The sequence below is a fragment of the Gavialis gangeticus genome, unplaced genomic scaffold, assembly GCF_001723915.1.
Source record: "Gavialis gangeticus isolate Ggan-Ray unplaced genomic scaffold, GavGan_comp1, whole genome shotgun sequence".
NCBI lineage: Eukaryota > Metazoa > Chordata > Crocodylia > Gavialidae > Gavialis > Gavialis gangeticus.
In genome coordinates, this window is record NW_017728980.1 from 13,921,765 (window position 1) to 13,931,444 (window position 9,680).

The 9,680-nt window shown below is 49.7% G+C and overlaps 1 protein-coding gene across 3 annotated transcripts in view; it reads left to right on the forward strand.

Moving 5' to 3' along the window:
- Positions 1-9,680, forward strand: part of DIXDC1 (DIX domain containing 1) — an 81,797-nt gene that overhangs the window by 18,575 nt on the left and 53,542 nt on the right. The gene's annotated exons all lie outside the window — the stretch shown is intronic.

Sequence of the window (9,680 nt, forward strand, 5' to 3'; positions counted from 1 at the left end):
CATGTGCACGTGACTCACCCACATGCACACAAATGCATTCAGGGCTCATAGGCACCCCCTGTATACACAGACAGCCAGGCCAGGTGCCTCTCTGGCTTCAGGAGCATCTGGCTAGTCTTTGGGGAAGCTGCTCCCAAGGTTTCCTTGCATCCCCTGTCTCTCCCTGTCCATCCTGATGGCTCAGGGCCAGGGCCGCCCTCCCACCCTGGTAAAAGTGGGGATTGTGGATGCAGCATCATTGGCTCTCTTGGTGTGAATGCCTGCTCTGCTTTACAGATCATCTGTTGGAAGGTGCTTTCTCAGCAATTCCCATAATGATCCCTGCTTGCTATGGGGCCTTCACACTGCAGTTTAGGCCAATGCACTTCCTTTCCCTTTTAAAGTCCCTGGGCCAAAGAGGCAGCAGCATCTGTCATCTGAGCACATCTAAAACCGAGTGGTTTCTGTTTAATGTTAAAATGCAGAAATCTTCCCTGTGGGCATTATGCAGCTCCTGCCCTTCTCTCGTTAATGGAAAATTCTGCCAGGAAGGGGCTTCCCTGCTGTTTATAAAGGGAGCCTTGGTTGCTTTGAGGCAGTTAAATAATTCAGGCCCACAGCTGGATGGCAGCATGGGAGATGCAGCGCTGTTGCAAGCGCCGTGCTATAAGGTGTGGGAACTGGGAGGACAGATGCTCCTATGGGGTGGCGCAGCCCATGCCATCTCCACGCAGACACCATCACTGAGGAAATACAGTTGATGACAGGCCCGTGAAGACTCCCGTCGGTCGTTTCAGACACATGGAGAATCTGCAAGTGTGTCAGAAATGGTCCTGACAGTTCCAAGCAATTAATATGGCTGCAGCTGGACAAGAATTGCCTTCTCCATACTGTTGTTTTGAAGTCAAAGGATCATTTCCTTTGGCAGACTCAGTGTGTGGCTGTTTATGAGCAACATGTTACTTCAAGTGCCTATTTGTTCCCTCCAGGCTCATGTTTAAGCAATACATATGGTCTCTGCACAGAGGTTAGCTTCCCCTTGGCGGATGAAGCATTGGTGACTTTTCCAGGACCCTACTGTGAGTCCTTCCTGAATCAGGACCCCTGACAGCAGCAAAGTGAGGTACAAGACCTCCAGAAGTATATGCAGAGGCTAGTGCACAGCCCCGGGGGTGACTTCACGGTGAGCACTCTCAGACTACAGACAAATGTCACATTTGTCACAGGAGAAACCATTTTATCCCAGGCCAGAATGCAGTCATTCAGATGTCCATGTCCGTTTTCCTGGGACAAACCCTAAAACTCTTCATGGGATAAAGACTACTAAAGTCTGGCCCTGAGATATTGCAAAGTCTGAATGTTTTTCCCAGGATTGCATCATCGAATCAACGGTTGATCATTGGCAGTGCTTTCAGCTGCTCACTAAACCTGATTGAAAGGGCGATGCATATGCACACCAGTCTTGGGACTTTTCCGTTCCAGAAGAAATATAGGCACTGGCGGATTGTAATGTCTGTTCCTAGCCTTACTGCACATTGCATCCACTCAGAAAGTTTGCGCAAGGTGGCTAACATGCAGTATTGAATATGTTGAATGGGGCATGCTAACTTCCACCTGTAGACAAGCTCTTGTTTTTTTGCTGCGTAGTAATTGTCCCTCTGCTTCAGGTTCTAGCTGACAGGTGGCTGCAGTTGGTGTTTCCTGACCTTTGTCTCCCATACGCTCTATCCTGCCGTTGCATCAACAGATGTGTTGTCATAGTCTATGTACTGTGAAACCTGAAGGCCGGTTGCAGGGAATGAAATGGTGATTTATTTTTCCCCGATTAGAGCAATTCCCAAGCATTGCAGAGACTTGGCTGAGCCTGGGTCTTTCTGGTTGCGGTCCTGTTGCTCCATCATGCGTCACTCCACAATGGAAACGTCTCTCCCAGGTGCCGAGATCTTTGCAGAAAAAGCCTGCCCTTGCTCTCCCTTTGCAATGAATGCTATTTTTAGCTAACAGGATTCACTATTTTTGACTGCCTCTTGTCTCCCTCCCTCTACCAGGGCAGCTCATTAGGGCCATTTTTCTCCCTGTAATTTGGCTTTAGGCCCAGGATTCCTAATACGTGTTGGCTCTGCTGAGGCTGGGACCCAGCGATTGGGCCTTCCTCGGCTCATGTGAGTAGAGGATGGGTTTGAAGATGTGTAGGGCTTGTTCCGAACAAGAACGGCTGGGATCTGAAAGAACTGCTAATGCCAAGTGGTCCTGCCAGGTCGCCCATCTGGTGTGTGAGATACTGGGCAGCTGCTGCTCGGTAATTCTGCTGCACCAAAGGGCCAAGAATCAGAAAACACAGCTGGGGCTTCGCAGGCATTGATTTACACAGAGACAGTCTTTTGTGGGCAGCCAGGATTCCTACCAAGGTGCTGCAGCCCCCCCAGGGCACGGCCGGCGGGGTTTCTGAGCAGCTTGCCTCAGCCCCCCTGCCTGACCAGGAAGAGGACCGTGGACCAGGGAAGGTCAGGCTTGTTGTTTAGGGATAGGATTAGGGGTGAAGTGGTTCGAGTCCTGCTCCCTTCCCTGCTCCCTTCCTGTAAGACTTTGGGCTTGGCCATGTACTCGTTCTGCAGCAGCAGCTCTGCCATCCTTACGGAGGGTTCATTGTTTTCACCATACCCCTCATAGGTACGTCTGGGAGAAGCAGACACCTTGCAGGTGGGAAACTGAGCCTCAGAGAGGAAAAATGACTTGTCCAAATTCACTGGTGGAGGTAGGAATAGGATCCGGGTCTCAGGTGTCCCAGTCCAGTGCCCTGCCGTATCTCTGTGCTGTCCTCTACACTGCAGGGATGCATTGTTCTCCTGGAGCAGCACTTTTCAGGCATGTTGTGCCCAGCTTCTTTACAAGGACATAAAGCTTCCAGCTCCCTTTGCCCCAAAGGGACAGTTTCTTTTCTTTCTTAGTGTGTTAGATGGTGGTGTCGTGTGATTTAATTTGACAGACTTTAAATTAGGTCTTGGGTTAATTTGTGCAGTGGAACTGTTGGGGATTCGGGGTGATCGAAGCTTGCACACCGCCACATTGGCAGTTACCAATCGGATAACTCTGCCTGTTAAGGGTGCAGCCTTTTGCATGTGGTACTTGAATAGAAACAGTGTGTCTGTTTGAGGAGAAAAGGCTTCACAACACCAGCTTGGAGGGAAAGCAACGGCACTAAAACACTCCCTGGAAGGTGCCAGCAATGCGCTTTGAAGCAGCAACTAAGCTTGGGCTGGGAGAGACATTTCTGCGTGAGGCATACAGGTGTCAATTTAAAGTGAATAAGCGCTGGCATCTCTTCTTTCCTCCTTATTAAACCTCTGAGGTAATTGTACCCTGCGGAGAGATAAGTGAGGCTTGTTTAAACAGATGGATGCCTGCTGCAGATTTATGGAGGTAGAGCTAGTGCACCGAGCTGCTTTGTTGGGTAGGGGATGCAGTCAGCACATCCTGGCCTTGGAGAAACAGGGTGGGGAATAAAGGAGGATGTGTAGGAAAGCAGGAAATTGCAACTGCCCTTTAGCTATACGTTCTTGATATGCAGATCTGGGTCTGTAGGCACAATTTTCCTTTGTGGCCTCCTCACCTTTATTCTGTTTCCTGGGAGGAGACTCAAGGGTAGCTGTTCTTACACTCTGACGAAGCACTGACCACAAGTTAGCTTCAGCTGAAGAGCAAGTGGTGGTACAGGCTTCTGCATCCTCTTTGCAGATGGAAAGGATCTTACACTGGTATCCTTTGCATCTTTTCCAAATGGATCTTAAAGCGTACCTTGAATTGCCTGAAATGTCAATTTATCTGTTTGCATGCAGGGATTGCTTCACCCACCACGGGAACAAATGTCGCTAGAGCAGGACTGCGAAGAAATGACAAGAAGGGAAGTGAAGAATTAAAAGTGCAGGGGAGATTTAGAGAGGCTGAATGAATCCCGAGAGGGATCCTCAAAGAGCTTTGACATCGAACCCTGGTTCTTGCAGAAGTTGGATCTTTAACAGCCACAGGTTGTCAGTACCGCAATCTGGCATCTCCCTGGAAAGGTGCCCCTTCCAGCAGCACTTTCCGGTGTGCTCAATCACAGGCTTAAATGCGAACTTCCAGTCTCCTAAGGAGTCAGAAAAAAAGGGGCTGAGGTGGAGCTAGGGCCTTATTTGCAGCAGTGCCACAGGGTTAGATTGTGAAGTTGAACTGGCCCCTCTTGCCTGGCTCTGTGCCTAGTTACCTGTCACACAGGCTGAAATGGAGGGGAAATGTTCCAGCTATTTTTATACTTTGCAAACCTGTTGCTAAGCACTGGTGTCCTGTGTGGTCAGAGCAAGGTGCCATGACACATAGCAGTGATAACAGGTTGAGAAGGTGTGAGCTTTCATCTTGCTATTCCTGATAGCCTGTTTGCTATTAACTGTGCTGAGCCCACTGGATGGGGCAGAAGGGCAAAGCTGGGGGGAAGCAGACTTTGCACTTCCACATTTTGCAGCTGTGGCGGGGCCAGATGAAGTTCTGGAGTGACAGAGGATGCTAAAATGACATTTTAGATATGTCCTTCTGACCAAAACAGATGGAGCTCCAACTGGTGAACTGTGGCTGCAGAGGAGCTATGGGATATGTCTGTACTCTGCACAGTGTGCAGAAACAGGCCTCATCCTGTGAAGGGGGGTAAATTAGCTGGGGCACAGTTCTGTGCATCCTCAGCTAAACTGCTCCCAGCACCTGGGCTTTTGCGTAGAGGTAGCTACAGGTGTCTCCATGCTGCACTGCATTGTGCTGTGTCGACACAACCTCTGTGCACTACAAGCTGCCACGCTAGGGCTGGACCTCAGGTGGGCAGTAGCTCCCTTGGTTTCACATTCACCCTGTATTCCCCCTGCTCATTGGACTCTGTTCTTTTGTGGGAAATACAGCAATAACCTCCTAGACCGGATGCCAAGACTCCAGTCACCAGGAGGGTTCCTGCTGATAGATGAAGGACAGGGAGAGATTTCATAGATGTTAGGGCTGGAAGGGACCTTGCAAGATTGTCGGGTCCAGCCCCCTGCCCAAGGGGCAGGAAAGTCAGCTGGAATCAGATGACCCCAGCAAGGTGGTGGGAAAATGGTCAGAGAAACATATAGAATTGTATTCCCCTCCTAGGCAGCTGGGAAATGTGTGCTCTAGCATTTGACTTCTGTGTAAAATGCACACTGGGCCTATAACTTCATCCTTCACAGATCTTGCAGAGCCTGAGCTTGTACCTGAACCTCTGCCAACAGCAGCACCATTATAGACCAAGCACACTTCACAGGCTACTCATTTATTCTCCCAGGACCAAATGGCACCTTGGCTGGGGAACTCTAAAGACAGCTGTCACCCCAGCCTAGCCATTACTGCCCTCTTCTTCCTCCGTCTTCTGGCTTTGGAGGCATGGACACTCCTCCAGGCTGGGCATTGTAAATCAAGGGTTAGCTCTGTCCCTGTGTGAGATGGCTCTTTAGGGAGCTGATTACAGACAGCTGGGTTTAGAAGTCTGCACAGTTACAGTCAGTCTGACCACAGGGCACAGGCAGGAACATCCTGGCAGTGATCTGAAGGACCTGACCCAGGGGATTGCATGGTGCCAGCACTTACCGGCTAACATTTTGGAGCCAAATGTTGCAGCTGGTGACAGTCATGCAGAGCCTGTATTTTCTGAAGGGCTGTATGGTATAAAGGAAGGGAGAACAACATCGAGCAGCCTTGATTTATTAAGAATCTGACTCCTTAAATAGGTGCCCCTTGTTTGAAAAGTTATTTACAGAGCTGAGAGAGAGTTTAAATCAAGCTCATGAAAAACCCAGAGAATATGTCTGGGAAATGGTGGGGTATAATGTTTGCCTGAGCTGTTTCCCTCAAATGGTTTAGGTGGCTTGAGTGTTACCATAGGGCTTAGTTTTTGGTATGGAAAACAGTTTTTCCAGTTCTGACTAGTGTTTCAGCAAGACTTGAGAGTGACCTTTCCATATCCCAGAAAGTCAGCAAAAAAATGCCCTCCTGGAAATTTCAGTTCTTTAATAATGGCAGTCTTCTGTTTCATGCAGGGATGAAGTCTCTGGTCGTTCTTTTTTGCTTCTGACCTGATTCACCCTTTTGCCTTTCTATCAAGATCTTTGATGCATGCTTTGTGATTTTCACAGCTCATCTGTTGTAACTGTCTCCTTGTCTATGCCCAGATGCCTCCTTTCCCAAATACAGTACTACCATCACAGGCCTTTTAGGGAAGGAGTTAAGATGGATCTTGGCCCACAAATTATTTTGCAAATAAATATGTACCTTGGGCTTTGATGGGCAGGTTTTGAGAGTAATCATCCCACCTGGGCGTCCTGGATTCCTTCTTGGCCACAGTCCTACTTATGCATGTTTTGTTCCCTGGAGGCTGTCCCAGACTTCATCTCTGTGTTGGACAGCCTGAACCACATCCAGACATCTTCTCCTCTTCAGCGCGATGGTACTCTCTGCTTCTCTATGGGGCCTCATCACAACAGAAACAGCAAAAACTCTAACTGGAGGAGCACAGGGCATCTGACGGAGATAATGTCCGAAGACCTGGAAAGCATGCACAGCTGTAAACACATTGCATCCTGATGCAATTAGGCTGGCCTCTGTCCTTTGTTGCTGCAGGGATTTGATACAGCGGTCTGAGCAAACTGAATACTGAATGCCTTTCATAGTGAAGTTAGCATGAGGGCAATGGACATGCAGCGTTTACTGCTGACCTTCCTGGACTTATTCTCTTAGGGTGAATGCCCAAACTCAGCCAGGGCATTGTATGTGGGACCCTGAAAGAGGCCCCAATCAAGGCAGAACTAGCACGTCCAAGCACAGTGACCAGCTTGCAACACATAGTGTTTTGTTTGCCGCCAGCTAGGCATGGCCGACTGCCTTCTGATCTGGCACGGGGAGGACTGAGCCCTTGGCAGCAGATGACGGGTCATACTGAGTTGATGAAAATGGCACCAAAGCCTCATAGGAGACCTCATGGTAGAAGGTCTGCTTTTTCCCTCCCAGCTTACACATGCCAGATACAACCCTTTATAGCTGCCATGCTCCAGCCTCCGGCAGAGCCCAGACCAGCAGGAGGGGGTCTAAGTGCTGCTGTTGCTGTTGTGTTTTCCTGTCTTTCGTGTACTTGCTGTTACTGTGTTGGGAAGAGACAGGACCACGTGATGAGCAGCAGGCTCTGCCATCCTGGCCTCTTGCTCCCTTACCATCAAGCTCCATCTGACTTACAGCCTTTGACTTTCAATGTCTCTTATTAATGGTTACTATAATATCCCTGCAATACCAGCCCTTTTAGTTGTGCCCTACATCCACGTGCTTCATGCACTTCAGCATGGCAAGAACAAATATCCCCGTGTTTCAGATGAGCTAAAATGGGGAACGGATAAGTGACTTAACCACCATCAAATATCCTTCCAATAATGAGGTATATAACTCGGGAGCCCTAACTCCCGGTCCCTTTTGCTAACCTCAGGCTAATTTCTGGCTTCCTCACATGTAGCTAAACACTGTTATGTAAATATTAACATGAAGGAGCTGTGCATTAGGAGGGAGTTTCCTTGCCTTGGGAACATAATGAAGCACGGGGCTGATGGCCAGAAGGGAAGCCAACAGCACGTCTGTTGTGAGAGCGCTTTCAGAGGCTTTATGCAGCCTGTCTATTCTGTTCCCCTTCTCTTCTTATTAGTCAGTGTTGATAACCCTACCGTTACCCTTCATGTTCAAGCCTATAACCTGGTTACAAACATTGGTGCCTTGCTCTGTCTTGCTCTGTGCACACAGGCCCTATCCAGTATCTTGCCACTCTTTCCTATATAACATTTTGATGACCTAGCTCTGCTCTTTTGCTAAATAACTGTTATTCTTTCCACATCTACTTCATCTCCCGTCTTGTTCCAGGACCCTGCAAGGGTTATCCCATGACTGGGCAGGTCTGAGCCACATTTCCAGCTCTGGGGAACTTTCTAAATAAAGGAGCAAAAAAACAAGTCCAAGGATATCATACAGGTGAGGCCGTGCCATCATTGCTGTTGTACTAACAGGAGACCTTTGAGAGTTTCCAGCTGTGAATCCCAGCTAAAAGGAGCCACAGTTCAGGACAGAATATAGTCACTGGAGTCTCTTCCTTTCGGCTCTATCCATGCCACAAAACGTCTTTTGGGGACATCCACAATGACTTTAATATGCGACAGAAAAGCTGCCAGTGGGCTTGGCCCAGGCTATCCCAGGTAAGGGAGTAGCTCTCCATGTTGCAGAGCTCAGGTAAAGCAGACCTTCTTTTGGAACGCAAAGCCGCGTTAATATAAATAAGATTAAGCTTAACCCCACTGCAGTCCTCATCATCTGCACTCTTTATAGTAAAGCTTGGGCTCATGGTGCAGTGGTATTCCTTGAAAAACTCATTCGGAGAGGAAGCCTGATTGAGGCGGGGAGCTAGGACCTGGTCCTGCCCCAGAAAGCCCCGGATCCGGTGGGGTGGACGCTCAGAGCAAACTGCAAGGTAGTGGCAAAGGGCTGGAAAACCACAGGTTCAAGGAAGGATTCATGTAAAGGCAGAGGCTGAGATGGTCAGAGCAATGGTGGTTACTCCTCAAAACATCCTCAGATGCAGCCAGGACCCAGACCCGATAATAAACTGGCGGGGGGGGAGCTCCAGGGATTTGTGACATCCTCTGCTGCTGTTCAGAAGCTTCTGTAGTGAGCGGTGTAATGGTGTCGCAGGAATCAGTGTAATAGGCCCCAGGGGAGCATCCTTTTGAACAGGCAGGACAAAGGTTCAACACAAGAGCGAGTAGGGTACGAGCGGCTGGCAGAGCGAGGGGCCTGAGCAAGCTGGGAAGCATGTGGGCTTCTCTCGTCTAAGCCCCTTTGCCACCTCCACCAGGTCCGGACTGTGTGTCCCTGTCCCAGGTGTGGGCTCCCCCATCCATCTGCTCTGTTCCAGGCGGGAGGCTCCTTTCTCTTGTCTCTGTGCTCCAGCAATCACGGCTTGGAGTGGGTCCCCATGTGGCTACGTGCAGACCATCGAGAAGCCCCAGGCTGAATCAGAGATTTCATAGACATTTGGGCTGGAAGGGACCCTGGAGGATCATCGAGTTCAGACCCCCGCCCCAGGGGCAGGAAGTCAGCAGGGATCATAGGATCCCAGCAAGATAAGCATCCAAATGTTTCTTGAAGGCATTCAAAGTGGGTGCTTGAACCGCCTCTGGCGGCAGGCTATTCCAGACCTTGGGGGCTCGGACAGTGAAGAAGTTCTTCCTTATGTCCAGCCTGAATCGGTCTTGGAGGAGTTTGTGACCATTCGATTTTGTCATCTCTTGGGGCGCTCTGGTGAACAAATGTTCCCCCAGATCCTGGTGGTCACCCCTTATAAACTTATAGGTGGCCACCAGATCACCCCTGAGCCTGCGCTTTTCCAGGCTAAAGAGCCCCGTGGCTCTCAGCCTGTCATCGTAAGGTCTCTTTTCCTGCCCTCTGATCATGCGCGTGGCTCTTCTCTGGACTCTCTCAAGCTTCTCCACATCCTTTTTGAATTGTGGAGCCCAAAACTGGACGCAGTACTCCAGCTGCGGCCTCACCAAGGCCTAGTACAAGGGGAGAATGATGTCCCGGGATCTGCTTGAGAAGCATCTATGGATGCAAGCCAGCGTTTTGTTCGCTTTACTAGC